At 45.4% G+C, this 20,353-nt stretch overlaps 1 protein-coding gene and 1 pseudogene across 1 annotated transcript in view; one reads left to right on the top strand and one right to left on the bottom strand.

Moving 5' to 3' along the window:
* Positions 1–20,353, bottom strand: part of NXNL2 (nucleoredoxin like 2) — a 228,213-nt gene that overhangs the window by 188,344 nt on the left and 19,516 nt on the right. The window lies entirely within an intron of this gene.
* On the top strand, positions 3,712–4,501 carry LOC112868532 (non-selective voltage-gated ion channel VDAC1-like; annotated as a pseudogene).

Genomic DNA, 20,353 nt, shown 5'->3' with positions numbered 1-20,353 from the left:
CCCTTGTATAAGAACGAAAGAATACAATGGGAAGAATTGCATCTTTTAGATTTTATTTAAAAAGGGTCTCTAGGGGCCCCTGCGTGGCTCAATCCGTTGAGTGTCCAATTTTGGCTCAGGTCATGATCTCACGGCTCGTGAGTGTGAGCCCCGCATCAGGCTCTGTGCTGACAGCTCAAAGCCTGGAGCCTGCTTGAGATTCTGTGTCTCCCTCTCCCACTGCTCCTCCCCCACTTGTACTTTCTCTCTCTCAAAAATAAATAAACGTTTTAAAAATAATAATAAATTAAAAATAAATAAATACACAAATAAAGAGTCTCTAGGGAAACCAAAATACACAGGGGAGACAACAACAAGGACACAGAGGAACCATCAGCCTCTCACAGCTACAGTCACAGCACCCAAGAAGCACAGCCTGGCTCCAAGTCAGATAAGCTCCACACCAAACGCCCATTTACTGCAATTCCTTTCACCTAGGAAAACATGTCCAGCTTTCCGCAAAAAATTACAAGGCACACAAAGGAGCAAAACAGAGCAGGTGTCAGAACCAGACTCAGATGTGGAAGAGATGTTGGAATGAGCAGACTGGGAGTTCAAAACCACAGCTGATGCACGTAGAGTTCTAATGAAAATGGTGAACAACAAGCAAGAACAAATGGGCAATGAAAGTAGAGATGAAAACTATAAGAAAGAGTTTTTTTAAAATAGTAGAAATCAAAAACAACACTATAAAAACAGTTAATGCACAGATCAGGGTGGCTAATGAAGGAGGAGACAATAATAAACTTGAAGAAATGCCAATAGGGAGTTCCAAAACTGCAATGCAAAAAGAAAAAAAAAAAAACTAACAACAGGATGGAATGGCCTATCCAAGATCTGTGGGATAATTACAAGAGGTAAACCATACCTGTGATGGAAACACCAGAAGAGGAGAGCAAGGAAGGACAGAAAAAATACTGAAGCCTTGGTGACAGAATTCTCCAAAATTAAGGACAGACACCAAAACCACAAATCCAGAAAGCTAACAGTCCATCAAGCAGGATATATACCTTAAAAAATCGACACCTAGGCATATCATATTCAAACTGCAGAAAGTCAAAGACAAAGAAGAAATCTTGGAAGAAGCTGAAAGGGGGTGGGGGAACACCTTACACACAGAAAAGCAAGAGAAAGAATGACACTGGACTTCCCTTCAGAAACCATGCCAGCGATAGAGAGGAGTAAAATATTTAAAGGGTTAAAGAAAAAACACACCAACCTAGAATTCTGTATTCAGCAAAACTATCCTTCAAAAATAAAGGAGAAATAAGGATCTTCTCAGACAAACAAAACTTGAGGGAATTTGGTAGGAATAGACCTGCCTTGCAAGAAGCATTAAAAGAGGATCATCAGAAAAAAAGAAAAATGTAGGTCAGAAGCTCAGATCTACATAAAGAAAGGAAGAGTGTTACAGAAAATATAAATGAAGGTAAAAATATAGTATTTTATTTTTCTTATTCTTAATTGATGTAAGAGAGTACAGTTTGTTCAAAATAATGATAGCAGCACCAAATTTGGTGACTATAGTTTGCTGCTCAGTGAAATGAATGGCAGAAATGTTATAAAGGATGGGGGGAGGGGGTGGGAGACTCCGTGTCAGGTCCTTGCACTACTCATGAAATAGCACAGTCTTATTTGACAGTCGATGTGGCTTAGTTGTAAACGCATATTGAAAACTCAAGGGCAACCACTAAGAAAAGTAATAAAAGAAGAACAACTGATATGCTGAGAAGGACAATTAAATCATATAAGTGTTCCATTAAAACTAGAGAATGCAGGAAAAAAGTGGAAGACAAAGGAACAAAGAACAAAAGCAACAAATGAAAACAAATATGGTCAATATTAATCAAACTATATAAATTATCCTTTCTAAAAAAATTTTTTAACGTTTGTTTTTGAGAAAGAGAGAGACAGAGTGTGGGGTAGGGGTGGCAGGGGCAGAGAGAAAGGGAGACACAGAATGTGAAGCAGGTTCCAGGCTCTGAGCTGTCAGCACAGAGTCCGATGCGGGGCTTGAACCCATGAACCGGGAGATCATGACCTGAACCAAAGTCGGACTCTCAACCAACTGAGCCACCCAGGTGCCCCATAAATTACTCTTTTAAACATCAACGGTCAAAACATACCAAAAAAAATACAGAGGCTATTGAATTGGATTAAAAAATAAGGCCCAACTACATGCTATCTACAAGAAACCTATTCTAAATACAAAGACACAGATAAAATAAAAGTGAAGGGGTGGATAAAGATAAACCATGCTAACACTCACCGAAAGAAAACTGGAGTAGTAATAATTTCAGACAAAGCAGACATCAGAGCAAGTCAAATTATCAGGATAAAGAAGGGCATTCATTCTATGATGACCAAGTGGTCAATTCTCCAAGAAGACACACTAATCTTTAATGTGTGTGTACCTAAAAACAGAGAGTCAAAATACATGAAGCAGAAACTAATAGAACTAAAATAAATGAATGAGTCCACTACTGATCTTTGAGACGCCTGCATGCCGCTGTCAGTAATGGACAAATCAGTGGGCAAAAAACCAATGAGGACATGGTTGAACTGAACATCACCATCAATCAACTGTACCTAATTGACATTTAAAGAATTCTTTACCAACAGCAGAATATATATCCTTCTCAGGCTCACATAGAACATGCACCAAGACAGACCACATTCTGAGTCATGAAACATACACGTTTGCTTTCTGACCGCAGTGGAACAAACTAGAAATCAGTAACAGAAGGAGAGCTGGAAAATCCCCAAATGCTTGGTGATGAAAAAACTCAGTGACACATGGGTCATAGCAGTGTCAAGACAAATTCTTTTTAATATTTTCAACTAAATAAAATACAACTTATCAAAATTTGTGGGATGTAGGGAAAATAGTGCTTGGAGGAAAGTTTATATTGTTGAAAGCATACGCTAGAAAAGATGAAAGTTCTAAATCAATCATCTAAGCTTCCACCTTAGAAAACTGGAAAGAGAAGAGAAAATTAAATCCAAAGTAATAAAGAAGAAGAGGAATTACAAAATTACAGCAAAAATTTATGAAATTGAACAGAGACAATCAACAAAGAAAGTCAACGAAACCAAAAGCTGGTTGTTGTTTTTTTTTAAATACCTAATACTTTTTTAAAAATTTATTTATTTTTGAGAAAGGGAGAGACAGAGCGCAAGCAAGGGAGGGGCAGAGAGCGAGAGAGTGGAGGCACAGAATCCGAAGCAGGCTCCAGGCTCCGAGCTGTTGGCACAGAACCTGACCTGGGGCTTGAACTCACAAGCTGTGAGATCATGACCTGAGCTGAAGTTGGACACTTAACCGACTGAGCCACCCAGGTGCTCCAAAAGCTAATTCTTCGAAAAGATTGATAAAATTGACAAACTTCTAGCCAAGCTACTAAAAAAAAAAAAAAAAAAAAGCAAAGAGACAAATTACTATTATCAAAAATAAAAGAAGGGCCATCACTACTGATCCTGTGGACGTTAAAAGGATAACAAAGGAATACTATGAACAACTCTATGGCCCTAAATTTAATCTCCCATATAAATGCATCAAATTCCTTAAAAGACAATTTATAAAACTCACACAAGAAAAACAGACAGGCACTGAGGCCCCGCCCCCTGCCGCCCCAGCTGCCCGTAAGCAAAAGACGGCTGTGCCTCCCGTGTATGCACGTCTTGGCAAATCTGCCAGGATCGTCTTCACCAAGGGCTATGGATTTACCTTTAAAAAAAAAAAAAAAAACAGATCTGAAAACAAAATCTGAGAATGGCCTGGAATCTACCGGCTCAGGCTCAGCCAACCCTGAGGCCACCGAAGTGACAGGCAATCTGGAAACCAAGTACAGATGGACTAAATATGGTCTGACATTTGTGGAGAAATGGAATCTGACCACACACTAGACCCCAACATTACCGTGGGAGATCAGCTACACTGGGCGGAGGCGGTGGAGATGATAAATTTGAGGCAGGATACAGGCAGGAGCACATCAGCCTGGATTTCGACATCACCAGGCCTTCAATCCAGGCTGCTGTGTGCTGAGTTACCAGGGTTGGCTCGCTGGCCATCAGACAAATCTTGAGACCATAAATTCCCAAGGGACCCAGAGCAACTTTGCAGTTGGCTACAGGACTGAAGAATTCCAGCCTCGCATCAACGTTAATGACAGGACAGGGTCTGGAGGCTCTGTTTGCCAGAAGGTGAACAAGAAGTTGGAAAAGTCTGCCAGTCTCAGTTGGACAGCAGGAAACAGTGACACTCACTTTGGAATACCAGCCAAGTATCAGATCGACCCTGAAACCTGCTTCCTGGTGAAAGGGAATGGCTCCAGCCTGATGGGTCCAGGGTACATCCAGATTGTGAAGCCGGGTATCAAACCAATGTCGTCAGCTCTGCCAGACAGCAAGAACATCAATGCCGGGCCACCAGCTTGGTCTGGGACTGGAACTTCCAGCATAAATGAATACCATACAATTGTTTGATTTAAATTATTTTGCAGCATAGCTAACTTCGGAACTTAGCGTGCCTTTTAATATTGCACATCTGGATGCGATTTTGCTGAACACCATGTTAGACCTCCAAGTTAAAGATGATTCAGCTTGAAGGTGTTACCATTTCAAAGGCACATAAGAAATCTGATTCCAAAAACATCCTTTCACCTGTAGTCTTAGGGGGAACTCACAAAGTACGAAGGCACTTTGTAAATCCATATCGAGTACATGAATGAAATTGTGACTTTCTGAGACTCAAACCTGGGTTTCCCACCCTGAATGAGGAGAGGCTCCTTGTTTGATGGTGTGCACAAAACTCATCTGAAAGGGGTTTCTAGGAAGAATCTTCATGACCTCTTTCTACCCTACTCCATCACCTCCTTGACACCAAAGCAGTCCATGGGGTACAGTCGAGTTTCTTCTATGCCATTTTGGGATAGAGAGGGTGGGTGCGATGAAGGCAACGATTCAGGACTTAATCCTCTCTCTTGCTGGTTTGCTGCCCTCACCCCAAGAGCTCCAACTGCAAGCTGGGAAGAGTGTCTGTCACTGCAGTCACATGGTGACAATCCCTGGGATCCAAATCTGACTTCCGCTGCACGGTCACCACTCGGCAGTTTAGAAGCTTATTGGTTTCATTGTCGTCTTCCCTTTTGTTTGGAGTTAGACTCCTCTTCAAATGCTTTAATTATCATCACTTAAAATAGAACTTGAATAAAATATTGAAACAGAAGGACAACCTCAGGATGATCGCTGTCACCACTCCCATTCAACATAGTACTAGAAGTCCCGTCTAGAGCAATCAGGTAAGACAAAGAAGTCAGAGGCATTCCAATTGGAAAGGCCGATGTAAAAATGTCACTATTTGCAAATGATATTATCTTATATATTAAAACCCCAAAGACTCAACTAAAAAACTATTCAATCTAATCAATGCATTCAGTGAAGCTGCAGGATGTAAATTCAATACACAGAAACAAGTTGCATTTCAATATACTGACAAAGAAACAGCTGAAAAAAATAGAGAAAACTATCCCATTTACAATCGCATTAAAAACAATGAAATACCTAGGAATAAATTTAACCAAGGAAGTGAAAGATCCTTACAAGAAAACTACAAGGCGCGGTTGAAAGAAATCAAAGAAGACACAAACAAATGGCTTATGGATTGGAAGAGTTAATACTATTAAAAGTCCATGCTACCCAAAGCCAGCTGTAAGTTCAGTGCCATCCCTATCAAATCGCCAAGGAATTTTTCACAGGAATAGAATAAACAATCTTAAAATTGGTATTGAACCACAAAAGGCCCCAAATAGCCAAAGCCATCATGAGAAAGAACAAAGGTGGAAGCATCACGCTCCCTGATTTCACACTACACTACAAAGCTGTAGTAATTAAAGCAATATGGTACTGGCACAAAAACAGATACACAGATACACGGAGCAGAACAGACAGCTCAGAATTAAACTGCGTGTACGGTTAGTTAGTACTTGATAAGGCCCAAGAACATCCAATGGGGAAAGAACAGTCTCTTCAACAAACGGTGTTGGGAAAACTGGTTAACTACATGGAGAAAAATGAAATTGGACCCCTATCTTACAACACTCACAAAAATTAACTCAAAATGGACCAGAAACTTAAATGGAAGACCTAATACTATAAAATTCCTAGAAAAAACATATACAAGCTCATTGACATTGGTCTTGGCAGTGATTTTTTTTTGACATGACTCCAAATGGACAAACAACTAAGGACTACATCAACAAGGGGCTACATCAAACCTAAATGCTTCTGCACTACAAAAGAAACAACAAAATAAAAAGGTAACCTAAACAATGGGAGAGAACATTTGCAAACCATGTATCAGATAAGAGGTTAAGATTCAACATTTACAAAGAACTCCTACAACTCAATAACAAGAAAAGCCAACAATCCGATTCAACCATGAGCAGAAGAGCTAAATGGGCATTTTTTGAAGAAGACATCTAGACGGCCAACAGGTACGTGGAAAGATGCTCAACATCACTCACCATTAGGGAAATGCAAATCAAAACCACAACGAGATGTCACCTTACGCCTGTCAGAATCGCTATCAAGAAAACAAGAGATACCAAGTATCGGTGAGGATGCAGAGAAAAGGGAGCACTTGTTCACCGCTACTTGCATTGTAAACTGGCCCAGCCACTTTAGAGAACAGTATGGTGGTTCCTCAAGAAATTAACAATAGAATTACCACACAGCTCAGCAATCCCACTTGTGGGTATGTACCCAAAGGAAATGACAACAGGTTATGAAAGCTGTATCTGCACTCCCATGTTGATGGCACAATTATTCACAGTAGCCAAGATACAGAAACAACATAAGTTCCAAGGATGGGTGAATGGATAAAGAAGACACACACACACACACACACACACACACACACACACACACACACACACACACAAATGGAATACTACTCAGCCGTAAGAAAAAAATCATATCCTGCCATTTGCAACAACAAGGATGGATCCTGAGGACGTTATGTTAAGTGAGGTAAGTCGTACAGAGAAAAACAAATACTATATGATATTCCTTAAATGTGGGACCTAAAACAAACAACCGAACTTGAGAAGACAGACAGTGGATGTGGTTGGTGGTTACAAAGGTTGGGGGTGGGAAATGGCAGAGGTGTTGTCTGAAGGTTGTTCGAGGGTACATACTTGCAGCCTGTAGATAAATCAGCCCTGAAGATGTAATTAATACACAGTACAGGGATTACAGACTCCCCCCCCCCCAAAAAAAAACCCACAATTATAAAAATTAAACTTGCTAAGAAACTAGATCTTAAGTGTTCCCATCACTAGAAGAAATGGAAATTACGCGAGGCAAGAGAGGTTTAGCTAGTGCTCCAGTGGCCATCATATTGCCCTATGATTGCCCTATTCATAGGCAATCACATCAGTATGCTGTAACCTTAAACTTACATAATGTTATAGGTCACTTATATCTCAATTCAAAAAAACAGGAAGAGAGATCTTCCATTCTCTCTCCTTCCTCCCCCCCCCCCAGCCACCTCCCCCTCTCCTCCTTCTTCTCCCCCTTCCTCTCTCCCTTCCTCCTCTCCCTTGCTCCCTCCCCTTCCTCTCCCCCTCTCCCTCCTTCACACATGCACCAAGGAAAGGCCGTGTGAGCACAGAGGATTTGACCATCTGCATTCAAGCCCGGAATAGACCTCTCACCAGACAGAACGTGAGCACATGCTCTGGTTCTCCTCCCGCCTGTCAGGCATATCTACTCAGTCTCCTCCCTGAGTCCCCTTTGCCTGCCCTTGGGGAGGGGTCCTGTTCTCACTCGCTAATGTCTCCTTGGACCCAGCTGTGCACTCCTTGGCTGCACTCCACCTCTTGTACTTCTCTCCCTTGCTCTCCAGAGCCGTGTGTCCCTCTGCCCACAGGGCAGTGCACACGGGACACTCCCAGGCTGTTCAGGTTCCACGCAGCTGACGTCAGATTCCTCGTCTTCCACCGCACAGCCCGTGCTCTGCCCACACTTCCGATACGCGTATAACTGCAAACCTAGTAGTAAGACGTCCAACCCCAGCATCCAAAGCACAACACTGGACGCCTCTGCGGCCCTCATCCTCTGCCTCAACGCTCAGTATCCAAAGGGCCACTAAATCCTGTGGATTAGCCTCCTGATGCGGCCCTTCCCTAGTGCGAATCTTCATCGTCTCTTTCCTGGGGTTTACTGTAGCTCCTAAATGGATTTCCCCCTTTTTTCTCCTTTCAGTTCACCCTCCACATTGCAACAGAAGTGACCTTCCCAAAATGAACGTGGTCTTGTTAGTCCGAATACTACCACTCAAGACATGCGCATACACACGCACACACACAGAAGTAATGCCAAGTGCATTACTTCGGTGTTTAAACATTGCTGAATACTGGAAGGCTAAAAATGGATGCTCCCCTTACCTGCCAGGCAGTGCCTTCTTGCAGACCCAGTGAAAATACCTCACTTTTTGTAAAAACTTCCCTTAACATTTCTCTTAAAGCCCCACAGACATGATGACACCTCTTCTTGTGCCCTAACCTACACACACACACACACACACACACACACACACACACACACACACCTTACCTCTTACCCCAACCAACCCCTAAGCTATCAACATCTCCCTCAAACTCCAAGGCCCTCGAAGGATGGGCTGTGGTGTTGGTTCCTGTATCCCCGGTGCATTCATCACTGACATGTAGTGGATAAGAACTCAAGAGATGTTTTCACTTTATTTTATTGATTGATTAATTAATTGATTGATTTAATGTTTATTTATTTCTTTTTGAGAGGGACAGAGCATGAGCAGGTGAGGGGCAGAGACAGGAGAGAGACTCCCAAGCAGGCTCTGCATGGTCAACACAGAGCCTGACGCAGGACTCAAACTCACAAACTGTGAGATCATGACCTGAACCAAAATCAAGAGTCAGACGCACAACTCACTGAGCTCCCAGGAACCCTAGAAATACACTTTTATCACACATACACATGAAGATATGTTTGTATTACCAGCAAAAGTTTCACTTAAAAGCATATACTTTTTTATTTTTTTTAATGCTTATTTATTATTTTTGAGAGAGTGAACGAGACAGAGTGCAAGTGGGGAAGGGCAGAGATAGGAAGACACAGAATCCGAAGCAAGCTCCAGGCTCCAAGCTGTCAGCACAGAGCCCGACATGGGGCTCAAACTCATGAACCGTGAGATCATGACCTGAGCCCAAGTTGGATGCTTAACTGACTGAGCCACCCAAGTGCTCTGATATTTTCACTTTAGAACTAGGAGAAAATAAGAAAATATCTAAGTTTTGGGAAAGGCTAAAAAGATCATCTTCAACTTGAAAAATGGAAGCTGGGGAGGGATTTAAATGTATGTTCAAATGAATTCCACATGGTGAAAAAAAATGCTCTTCGAGCCCAGAAGACCAGGCCTCTCTGCTGACAACCAGCTGTGGGGACACAGCCTCACTGGGCCTACGCTTCTGCTTCTGTTACATCACAAAGCTGTTCTCTGCGACCCTCCACCCTCACACTGAGAACAGTAAATATATACAAATACCGCACATCGCATTGTACACCTGCAAGTAATTTGATGCTATGTCAATTAGACCTCAGCTTAATGAAACAGAATAAAGAAAAACACATAAACGTCAGCAGAAGGGACTCTGTCAGAATCAAGAAAACCTTTCCCTGGAGTAGAAGCTGTTTAGGAAGGAGAAACCTGACAGGGCCATGGACAGTCGTCTCCTGAAGGCCTGATTAGCAGGGCCTTTTCATCCATCCTGAAGGATTTGTGTTGTGTTCTTCCTGGAGGTGGTGGTGAGGCTGGTGGGGTGGGACTGGAGGGAGGAGCCAGATTCCTCAATCCTGAACCTTTCTGAGTTTCTGAAAAACATTTCATGACTGAGAGCAATCAATAAAATGAGTCATTATGAATGCTTCTTGCCATCAAATAATCATGGCTGGTAATCCCATAAAGGGTAGCATGTTATGGCATAAGGGGGGGGGTAACTTTTTGCTTAAAAAAAAAAGTAGAATTCTATAACTAAATAACTAAACTAAATAACTAAATAACTAAACTAACAAAAATTCTATAACTCCAGATACAATTGGGGATGTATTTTCATAGCATTTGAGCTTTTCCTCTAGAAATCAGCAAGGGATGAGCTCTCTGCTTTGTCTTAAGGGAGCTGTGTGCCAGGACAAATTTACCACTTTCTGAAAAAGACACAAAAATCCAAGAGCAGCTGTGGCCTCTGTCGATGTTCTGCCATGACTCCTTTCTGAGTCTATATTTGACACGATCTGATGGAGTGAGATCACATGCCCGGAGTAAACTCAGCCCAGAGCATCAGCCTTGATTTACTTCCAGAAGCAGTAATAAGCCTGCCCACTGTTGGCCAGGTTCCTTGTCCATTTGCAGTACGCCTCAAAGCTATGGAAACACAGAATGAAGACGGAATAGAGACATCTGTGCCTACACACCGATGTGCTCCATGGACTGTGTCCTGTAGAAAAAGATCAATCCCTTAAAATATTAACTGTGGTCATTTTTCCAAGGATCCATACAAAGGAAAAACAACAGCTTCCAGTAACCATCTCCCTCACTGTGCTGTTCCACTGAAAGAAATAAATTCTGAATTTCTCACAGCTGTTGAAAATGGCAAATTCCACCATGGCAACAGAAAAACAACCCTAGTAGGTAAAGATATTTGAGCCAAGTTAGACTTTGGGAACTCAGTGCCCTGGTCTTGGGACAAGGCCAGGGAAACTGGCTCCGTGCCCATTTATGGAAACTGGGTTTGAGCTGGGTGGGGCGTGGGTACATGTTGGACGTGACAAGGTTGACATGTGCATCCCAGTGACCATAGCCTGTCCTGGCCCAGGGCGAAGATGTGCGGCCGCCCCTTCCCAGACGACGCTGGACACTCGGCCTGCCAGGATGAGCATCCTTGCCCCATGATGCCAGAAGGGCGGGCCAGAAGGGGGATGCATCAACTGGTCTGGGCGAGGCCAAGCTGCTCTGTTTGGTTCCTGAGGTTTGCACCCATTCAAATGCAGCTCGATGTTCCTTCCCACCCCATGGGCTCCCATCCCAAGCCGGGTTAGCTGGGAAGCCTCAGTGGGCCCTTCTCAACAAGGATGCTGCTAGAATAAAGCCCATCTCCCCAAGGCAACCAACATATATCACAAATTAGCTGATCTCCTCTACTTCTACAGCAGTACTAGCTATGGAGCATTCTTGGGAAAACTGAGAAAACAGTCCTTCAGATGACTCCCCTGCGGCCTGTCTCCTGTGGAACTCAGCTGGAAACGGCTGTTAATTAGAAAGCCTCAGGAATGGGATCAGGCCTTCTGAACTTCTGACCCAGACCCCAGTCTAGAACGCAGCTGGGGGTTGGGGCTGTGTTCTGGGTCTTCTCCGGGCTTGGAATGGAGGGCATGCCTCGTGCCTGCCAAGATTTCACAGCCCCAGCTGACCCTGCCGTCCCTGCGCAGACCCACCACCACACCCCTCCTGCTGCCTGGGGGAGCCACTCATACTAACAAAACATTTCATTGCTTCATCTGGTTTCTGTCCCGTATGTGACAACTCAGGGTGAGCTCCATGCTGACACAGGTAGGCTGAAAATCTTGGTCAAGGGCAAGGATTTATACAGAGTGTGCTTATGCCATTTCTCTTTTTTAAAATAACTCTTCACTGGCTTTGTGGTGCGGAGGTTACAAGTGTGGGCCTTGAAATAGAACAGAGTCTGGCATCGCTCCTTGTCATGTAAGTTCTGTGTTCTCAGGCTGCTCGGCCTCTCCACCTTGGACATGAGGCAACGGAGAACAGTGTACCTGAGAAGTGGAAAACCAGCAGGGTGAGTCCCCTAAAGACTGACCTGAGAGAGTTACATGAAGCAGGGAACATGGTCGCAGGAGGAGAAGGCTGGCGGGCTCCCGGACCTAGAGGCGGAGCCGGGAGTCCAGGGGATGAAGGTGCTCCAGTTCACAAGACAGGGCACCAAGGAGAAGAGAGTGACAAGTGACTCCAGAGACCTGCGGAGGGTTGCCCTGAGCATCCCTCCCGAGTGCAAGAGGACACTCCCCGAGGCTGATTCCAGGACGGAAGGATAGCGAGAACCGGGACCAGCGCTCACCCAGGGCCAGGACCGTGGTGTGATTCCGCCAGCCAGGCCCGAATCGCCTGCAGATCACAGGTTCACGGGTAGGGCACTCAGATAATTCTCACCACAGCACTGGGGGTGATTCACACGAGACAACGCTGCTGAGGTCACAAATCTAAAAACAAATCTTAAAAGGCTAGAAAGAATCAAACTGACTCTGTGAAATACAACTGTCCCAGAACAAAGCTCAAGAATATTTATGAGAATACAAAAATATCCAGCACCCAGCAAGGTAAAACTCACAGTGCCTCACATCCAATCAAAAACTCTTAGGCATGCAAAGCAGCTTATAGATATAAGTCAGAATGAGGAGAAAAGTCAATCAATTAAACCAACCCAGCATGAACACAGATGGGAGAATTCACAAAAAGCGATGTTAAAACAGTGATTATAAATGTTTTCTGTATGTTTTAAAAGTTAAGTAGAGACATGGAAAACATATTTCTAAAGCCACCCAGATCAAACTTTATACACGAAAACTACAATGTCTCTGGGAAAAATGAACTAGATGAAACTAATGGCAGATTAGACATTTCAGAGGGAAAGATAGTGGCCGTGGAAGCAGGGCAACAGATAATTTATCCACATGGGAACTGGGGGGAAATGATAAAAAAATAATGAAATCAGAAAGAATCAGTAAGTTGTGGGACAACTTCACTAGGCCTAATATACATTTGGTTGTAGTCCCTAAAGGAGAAGGGAATGAGGAGGACAAAAAAAATTTTTTTGAAGAAACCGTGAACAAAATTTTCCAGATTGGATAAATACCCCCGGATGCATGAAACTCAATGACATTTGAGCACAAGAAACAAGAAGAAAATGACACCAACGTACATCATAATCAAATTGCTCAAAAACCAGCAATGAGGATAAAATATTTTCTAAGTCAGAGAAAAACACATCAGGTACAGAGAGGAAAGGTGCACATGACAGCAGATTTCTTGTCAAAAACTATGCAACTGGGAAGCAGAGGAATAACATCAGCAAAATATTGAAAGGAAAAAAATTGTCAATCTAGAACTCAACACCCAGCAAAAAAACCTTTAATTTTAAAAAAGACAAAATTCAAACTATTTCAAATTCACAAATGATGACAGAACTCTTCACCGGCAGGCCTACACTTTAGTAAATATTAAAGCATATCACTCAGGCAGATGGATAATGATGTCAGATGGAAACAGGGATCTACCGAAGAAATAAAACACCAAAAATGGTAACTACATGAGTGAACATACATGATTTTTTCATATTATTTCAATCTTTTAAAAAGACAATTGTTTCAACAAAAATAAGAACTATAGATTTTAAGATTTCTGATGTGCATATTAGATAATGTGTGGTGACAATCCCATTAAGGGTGGCAGGAGAAATGAAAGCATGCGACTGTCGCACTCTTATGTTACACATACACTGGTACATCATCACTTGAAAGTAAACTCTGATAAGTATACCCCTAACTCTAAATGAACCCCCAGAAAAACAAAACAAGGAGTTATCCCTAATTATTCAATGAAGAGAGAAGACACAAATCATTAATAATGAGAATCAGAAGTGACATCACCACAGAATCCACATATGTTAAAAAGATAATACGGAAAACTATTAACAACTTTATGCTAATAAATTTCATAACTTAGATGAAATAAAGAAAAAAACTGACAGAAATAAAATAGATAAAACCAATACATGAAAAGCAATAAAATTCACCATTCTAAGTAGGTTCAGAGACTCAGAATCTCTGGAGTTTGCCCCAAATGTCAGGATGGGGTGACTGCCTTCTGCATTAGCTTGCTATTTAATTCAAATCTTGAAAGCAAGCCCATTTCCATGAAGTTGGCCAAGACACTCCCATATGCAGAGATTTAACTTGTGGTTAAAACTGTTCCCACAAAGGAAACTCTAGAAAATTAAAGAGGAAGGAATACATCCCAACCTATTTTACGAGGCCAGGTACACTAGTACCAAAACCAGATAGGGACATTACAAGTACAGCAAACTAAAGACCAATATTCCACATAAATATAGATGCAAAAACTCTGAACAAAATTTTAGCAAGTCAAAGCCAATAAGGTACAAAAAGGAAAATACGTTATCATCAAGTAGGGTTTTCCAGGAATGCAAGGTTGGTGTAACACTTGAAAATCAATGCAATTGAACATGGTAATAATAATCTTTAACATGTAGAACTTTAAAAATAAGAAAACTATATAATTATTTCTCTAGATACAGGAAAAGCACTCAACAAAATCTCACATCTATTTCTGATTTAAAAAAAAAAACTCTGAAAATTAGGATGAGAAAGGAGTGTCCTCGGTGTGGTAAAGAACATCTACAGAAAACCTACAGTGACCATAACACTCAGTGGCAATAACTGGACGCATTTCCCCCAAAATGAAGAATGAGAGACAAGGACGCTTGTTCTCCAGGTGCCCCATCAACATTGTGCAGGAGGTTCTATCTGACGTAAGCAGGCAAGAAAAAGGGTAAAAGACATTCAGACTGGAAAGGAAACCTAAAGTTGTTTTTCCACAGATGACACAATCATATATTTAAAATATGATGAAATCTACAAAAAAAATCTATTAGAACTAGTTTCGTAAATCTGCAAGGTTTGAGGTCAACATACAACTGCCATTTCTGTTTTTTAAAAAAGCTTATTTCGAGAGAGAGAGAAAATGCATGCGTACACATGCACAAGTTGGGGAGGGGTAGAGAGAGAGAGAGAGAGAATCCCAAGCAGACTCCATGCTGTCAGCGTGGAGCCCAATGAGGGGCTTGATCTCATGGCCATTAGATCATGATTTCAGCCAAAATCAGGAGTCGGACACTTAACCAACTGAGCCACCAAGGCACCTCTATCACTTCTATTTTTATATGCTATCAATGAACAGTCAGAAATAGAAATTATTAAGATAATACCATTTATAGTAGCATCAAAAAATACAAAATACTTAGGGATAGATCTGACAAAACTGTGTAAGACCTGTACATTAATAACTATGAAATACTGATGAAAAAGTTAAGGAATACCTAAACAAATGGGGAAATATACCTTGTTAATCAATCAGGAGGCTCCACGCTACTAAGATGTCAGTTCTCTCCCAATTGTTCTGTAAAATTCAAAAAAAGTTCAACTAAACTCCAAACAAGCTTTTTGTTGTTGAAATTAACAAGCTGATTCTAAAATTCATATGTACATGTGAAGTACCTAGAATGGCCAAAAACACTTTGAAAAAGGACAAAGTTGGGGCACCTGGGTGGCTCAGTCAGTTAAGTGTCTGACTTTAGCTCAGGTCATGATCTCAAGGCTCGTGGGTTCCAGCCCCGTGTCGGGCTCTGTGCTGACAGCTCAGAGCCTGGAGCCTGCTTCGGATTCTGTGTCTCCCTCTCTCTCTGTCCCTCCCCCACTCACACTCTCTCTCTCTCTAAAATAAATAAACATTAAAAAAAAATTTTTTTAATAGAAAGGAAAGGGACAAAGACCACAGAACTGACCACACACTAGTCAGAAATTTCCATAAACAAAATTAAATACGCAGCCAGCAGGGGGAGGACTGTATCCCAGCATCACGCGGGATACAGGCTAACGGCCACGGTGCTTCGACAACTCACAAATGGGGCGAGAAAACCCTCACTGAAACGTAAAGGAGAGAGCGGGTGAAGGTGGTGAAGAAATGCTGTCTTTGGGCATCAGTCCTGGGGGTGGCGCAGGGGATGGGGACCTGGGGACACTGCTCTATGGCTTATTGAAAGTGGCGTCACGCAGCTGTTAACAAGAGCCAGTGAGGAACATTTACGGGAAGGGCCTCGGCAGCACGAACACCGGAGGAAACCAAGGGAAAGCGAGATGTTGGCCGCGGTGGCCGTGGGCGGCCGCCTTGGTTTTCCTTCCTGTACTTTGCAATTCCTGGGGAATTCCTGGCCTGGAGTTACAGGCCCCCTGCCCGGCAAGGGACCTCTAAGAATGTCCAGAACTGTCTAAAAAATATTACATGTGTGTGCGCCATTCTCCCGCTTACGAACAAGCTGCTGCAATCGTGAAATCTCACTCTTCTGTTCTGTCTCCAACCACCAGGAAAGAAGAGTTGTTTCTTCACAGGACAGCAACGTGCACGAGGCGCTAAACATTCCCTTCCCTGAACTCCGAGCATCTGAGCCAGGCTGGACGAGCCCCTTCCCTCTGGCATTTAGGTCTCTGACTCAAGGGCCTCCCTTGTCCTCACTGGGCTGGTTGGCTCTGTACCTTTCGTATTTGTGTGTGAGCATCTCGTCCCCAGCACCACCCCCACCCCCACCTGCCGGAACCACCATGCGTGAGGAGAGGCAGGTGGAAGGTGTCTCTACATCCCCACGGCAGATTCTATCAGCCCTGAGCCTCAGAAACACTCTGCACTGCTTCCTGACTCACAGAATCACTGGAACGAAAGATGTCACCAACCTTGTCATCTCTGGTTTTTGTCAGTTACTGTCAGGACGTCCCAGGCAGGGGGCATTGGTGTCTCCCCAGGAAGTGAGGACAGAAGCCCCCAGCCCTGCGGAGCCCAGGAGCAGACAGACCGATACGACCCCTCACCGAAGGGACATCAGCCCCAGTGCCCGGCCACAGGCTCTGCAAAGATGCCTGCTGGTCACTTTATCGTGACTTTCTCCTTCTGGCCCGAGAATGCCTTTTCCAGCTGAGTCTGCCCGTATGTTCCCTTGTTGGGCAGTTACAGAGCCAAGGAAAGAGTCTCCACAGGTGCCATGCTACATAGGTGCCGTCATACACATGCCACTGCTCCGAGTGGCCCTGTGACTTTAGGCCTGTCTCTCTCCCAAAATTGTGTCTGCCATTAAGTCCGTTTTGAATGAGCTGGGTATGAGGGAACCCTGGCTTCTGAGGTCAGATTTTGGGGGGAACAAAGGCAAGAGAAATGCAGCTTCCTGGACACTGATGGTGTGGCTCGGGGACACAGGTGACAGGAGACACGCCCCCCCCCCCACCCCAGGCATCACTGTGAATGGGGCAGGGGCCGCAATAGAGGGCCCAGCTGCCCTGCAGGCCCCATCTTCCCCTGCATGGGCATAGCGGGCGTCCCTCCAGACGACACCCTCCACGGAGCTTTGCTTTTCCTCCACTTCCCACGATTCCGCAGCTGGTGTCTGTCCTCCTGTCCCTGAGGACATCGGGAGGGTGCTGCTCCAGCCGGTTGTCCACCCCGGCTGCACTCACCCCAGGACGCCAGCTGGGCAGCAGCTGTGGACCCCAGAGGACCCGCGGGGAGGGCAGCGCAGGGTCAGGTTGCGCACAGAAGGGGAACCAGGGCCCCTCCTTGGGGCCTGCCACACGCATGGCCTGGTCCCCACTCCCATTCACCGGACTTCGCTCTGCCTGAGGGTGTTCCAGGCTTTGAACCTCTGGTCATGCCAGAGAAATCCTATGACTGGAGGGTGTCCCTGCAGCACACGGGGTGGCCAGAGGAGGCCACAGTGTCCGCCCAGAGGAGATCTGGGGCCAATCTCGGCTTCCCTCCAGGTTTCCGCATCAGTACGGAGTGGACATCACGTGCCCCCACCGGACGCCCAGGCTGCTCTGGTCCAGACGCACGCAGCACAAGTGTGCTGGGAGCCAGGAAGACAGCACAGTGTTCTCCATGGCAGGTGCTCTGCACACACACCCAGCGTCCACAGTGCTCTGGGGCAAGGCGCACCAAGTCCTCAGCAACAGGCCCAACTTCCTAGGGCCACCCCACACAGACCTGAGGCCCAGCAGCACCTGCCCCACAGCCCAGCCGGCCGGCCGGATCCAAACCTACCCGCTTCCTGGGTGTGATGTTCTGGGCATCATCTCCACCAATGTCTTCGGGGGGGGGGGGGGGCGCGGGGGTGTGTGGAAACGTATCATCTACTGCAGGAGGGGGTGGGGGGGGTGTGGAAATGTGTCCTCCCCCCATCAGGAGGGACCCCAGAGTCTGGACAGACACAGGCTTGTTCCCCCAGCTCTGCCCGCTCACATTCACTATTTAAGATCTGAAAGACAAGGCAGTAAGACAACACAGACTACTCGGAAGGTTGTCGGTAATAAAATGACAAAGCAGAGCATGGCCATCTGCACGTGACCCACACTCTGAGTGTGTACAGGGATCGCACATTTGGACAGGAGTCCTTACGTGGTCAGGAACGCGGGAGAGGTAGACAGAGGTATGTAAATGCATAAAACCACAGTGAGGCCGGGGAACCGTGCGACGGCTAACTTGGAGCCACCACATTCGCAGCCCTATAATTCTATGTTCTCTACTATTTTCTTTAACATAAAGGTGACAACTTGAGCCCATCAGGAACACACTAGGAAGGCCCTTTCTGGTGCTTTCTGGGGTTAATTTGAACATGTCACGGGGTCCCCAGTGCGGCCATAACAGAAGAGAACGCAGGGGCGTAAAGAAGAGAATGTGCTGTCGCGCTCCAGAGGCCTGTCCATCCACAGAGGAACGCAAAAATGAGATGCAGTACACCCACACGAGGGAGAGCTACCCGGCCTCAGAGAGGAAGAAAGTCCGCATGCACGCTGCAACGTGGAGGCACTGAAGGGCGTGATGCTGGCTGAAATCAGCCAGTCACAAGGAGACGTGATTCATAAGAAGAAATGCTGTATTGCTCCGCCCAGATGGGGCCCTGGGGCTGTCCGATTCTCAGAGCCACCAGCCAGCAGAATGGTGCTAGAAGGGGCCTGGGGAGCGGCCAGTGGTTTAAAGGGCATAAAGCTCCAGATCAGGAAGAAGAAAACCCTTCCAGGCACGGATGGTGGCAATGACCTCACAAAAAGGCGAATGTACTCAAGGCCACTGAGCCCTACACTCAAAAATGACCGACGTGCTAAGTTTGTGTTCTGTGAATTTCACGACTACAATCTAAGAATCCAATGAAGTATAAAGTTTAGTTAATAACAAAATGAATGGACCAAGACAGAGATGGATGACAAAGCCCCGCCCCCAACACACACACAAATCCAGCATTTTCGTAGAATCCAGGGGCCACTGTCAACGTGTCCCCTCCCAACGCGTCCGTGTGTCTGAACATTTTCTTCATAAAATGGCAGGGAGCAGAGCAGCCAGAAGAAATGCTCTCGGAGGGGAGACAGCCAAGAGGAGCCCAAGTCCCCAGGGACAGGCTCCAAGCCCCAACCCGTGGCTGAAAGAGTGTGGCCCCTGATGAAGAAGCTGGGCTCCAGGCGCCATGTTGGGCAGTGGGGCCCGGTCCTCCCAGGACCCGCGACGTCAACAGCCACGCACTCAGTCCCCAATGTTTGCAAGGACACCGCTGCTCTGTGGTGGCTCGTAAAATGCTTAGCAAGTGCGTGACAGACGGTACTCAACAGTACTGTTGGCTGCTTAGCTGGTTGTAATGGCAGTAGTGTTGCGCTAGTTAACATGCATCAGTATAGCACTAGTTAACGAGTGTCACTGTAGCACTAGTTAATGCGGGTCAGTGTAGCACTACTTTCCTTTCTTCCCAGTTTTATTGAGATATAACTGACACATAGTGTTGTGTAAGTTGAAGTGATGGGCCTCCGGGACACACTCGGGGAGACAAAGCCCCTCCCTTGCTTCCGGACACCTTGCACCCACTTTCTTGGAGCACCAGCACCCCCTGCTGGGCGGGGACCAGAAAGGCACAACCCAGGAACCAGGGACCAAAGTGCCCACTCACAAACCCAAGACCTGGGGTGCAGGGCCCCCTCCCCAACGAGTGCACACACACACACACACACACACACACACACGCACGCACGCACACACACACACAGGGACAGGGAAGCCTGGGGCGCGACCCGCACACCAGGGCTGCAGACCAGGACTGCACAGAGAGCCCGGTTCCACCCAAGAGGCTTCCTCAAGAGGCCAGTCTGTCTGAGACACACAGAAGACACCAGAAATACTGTCTTGGGGGAAAATAAACTTGCAGTTTCTGTTAGCAACAGACGGGGCCGTTCCGGGCTGGCTCACACGGACACACCTCGACTTTACCACATCTTTCTCACTTTTCTAATCCGTGCCAGGATCCACTTCCTCCTGGTGTCCCTGGACAGCTGGCGGGGGGGGGGGGGGGGGGGCCTTTGTCTGGAATGTGCTGCCTTCGTG

This window comes from Puma concolor, chromosome D4 (assembly GCF_028749965.1).
Source record: "Puma concolor isolate L17-30 chromosome D4, mPumCon1.1.hap2, whole genome shotgun sequence".
NCBI lineage: Eukaryota > Metazoa > Chordata > Mammalia > Carnivora > Felidae > Puma > Puma concolor.
The sequence above is the reverse complement of the archived record's forward strand: the minus strand, read 5'-3'. Positions and strand labels throughout refer to the sequence as shown.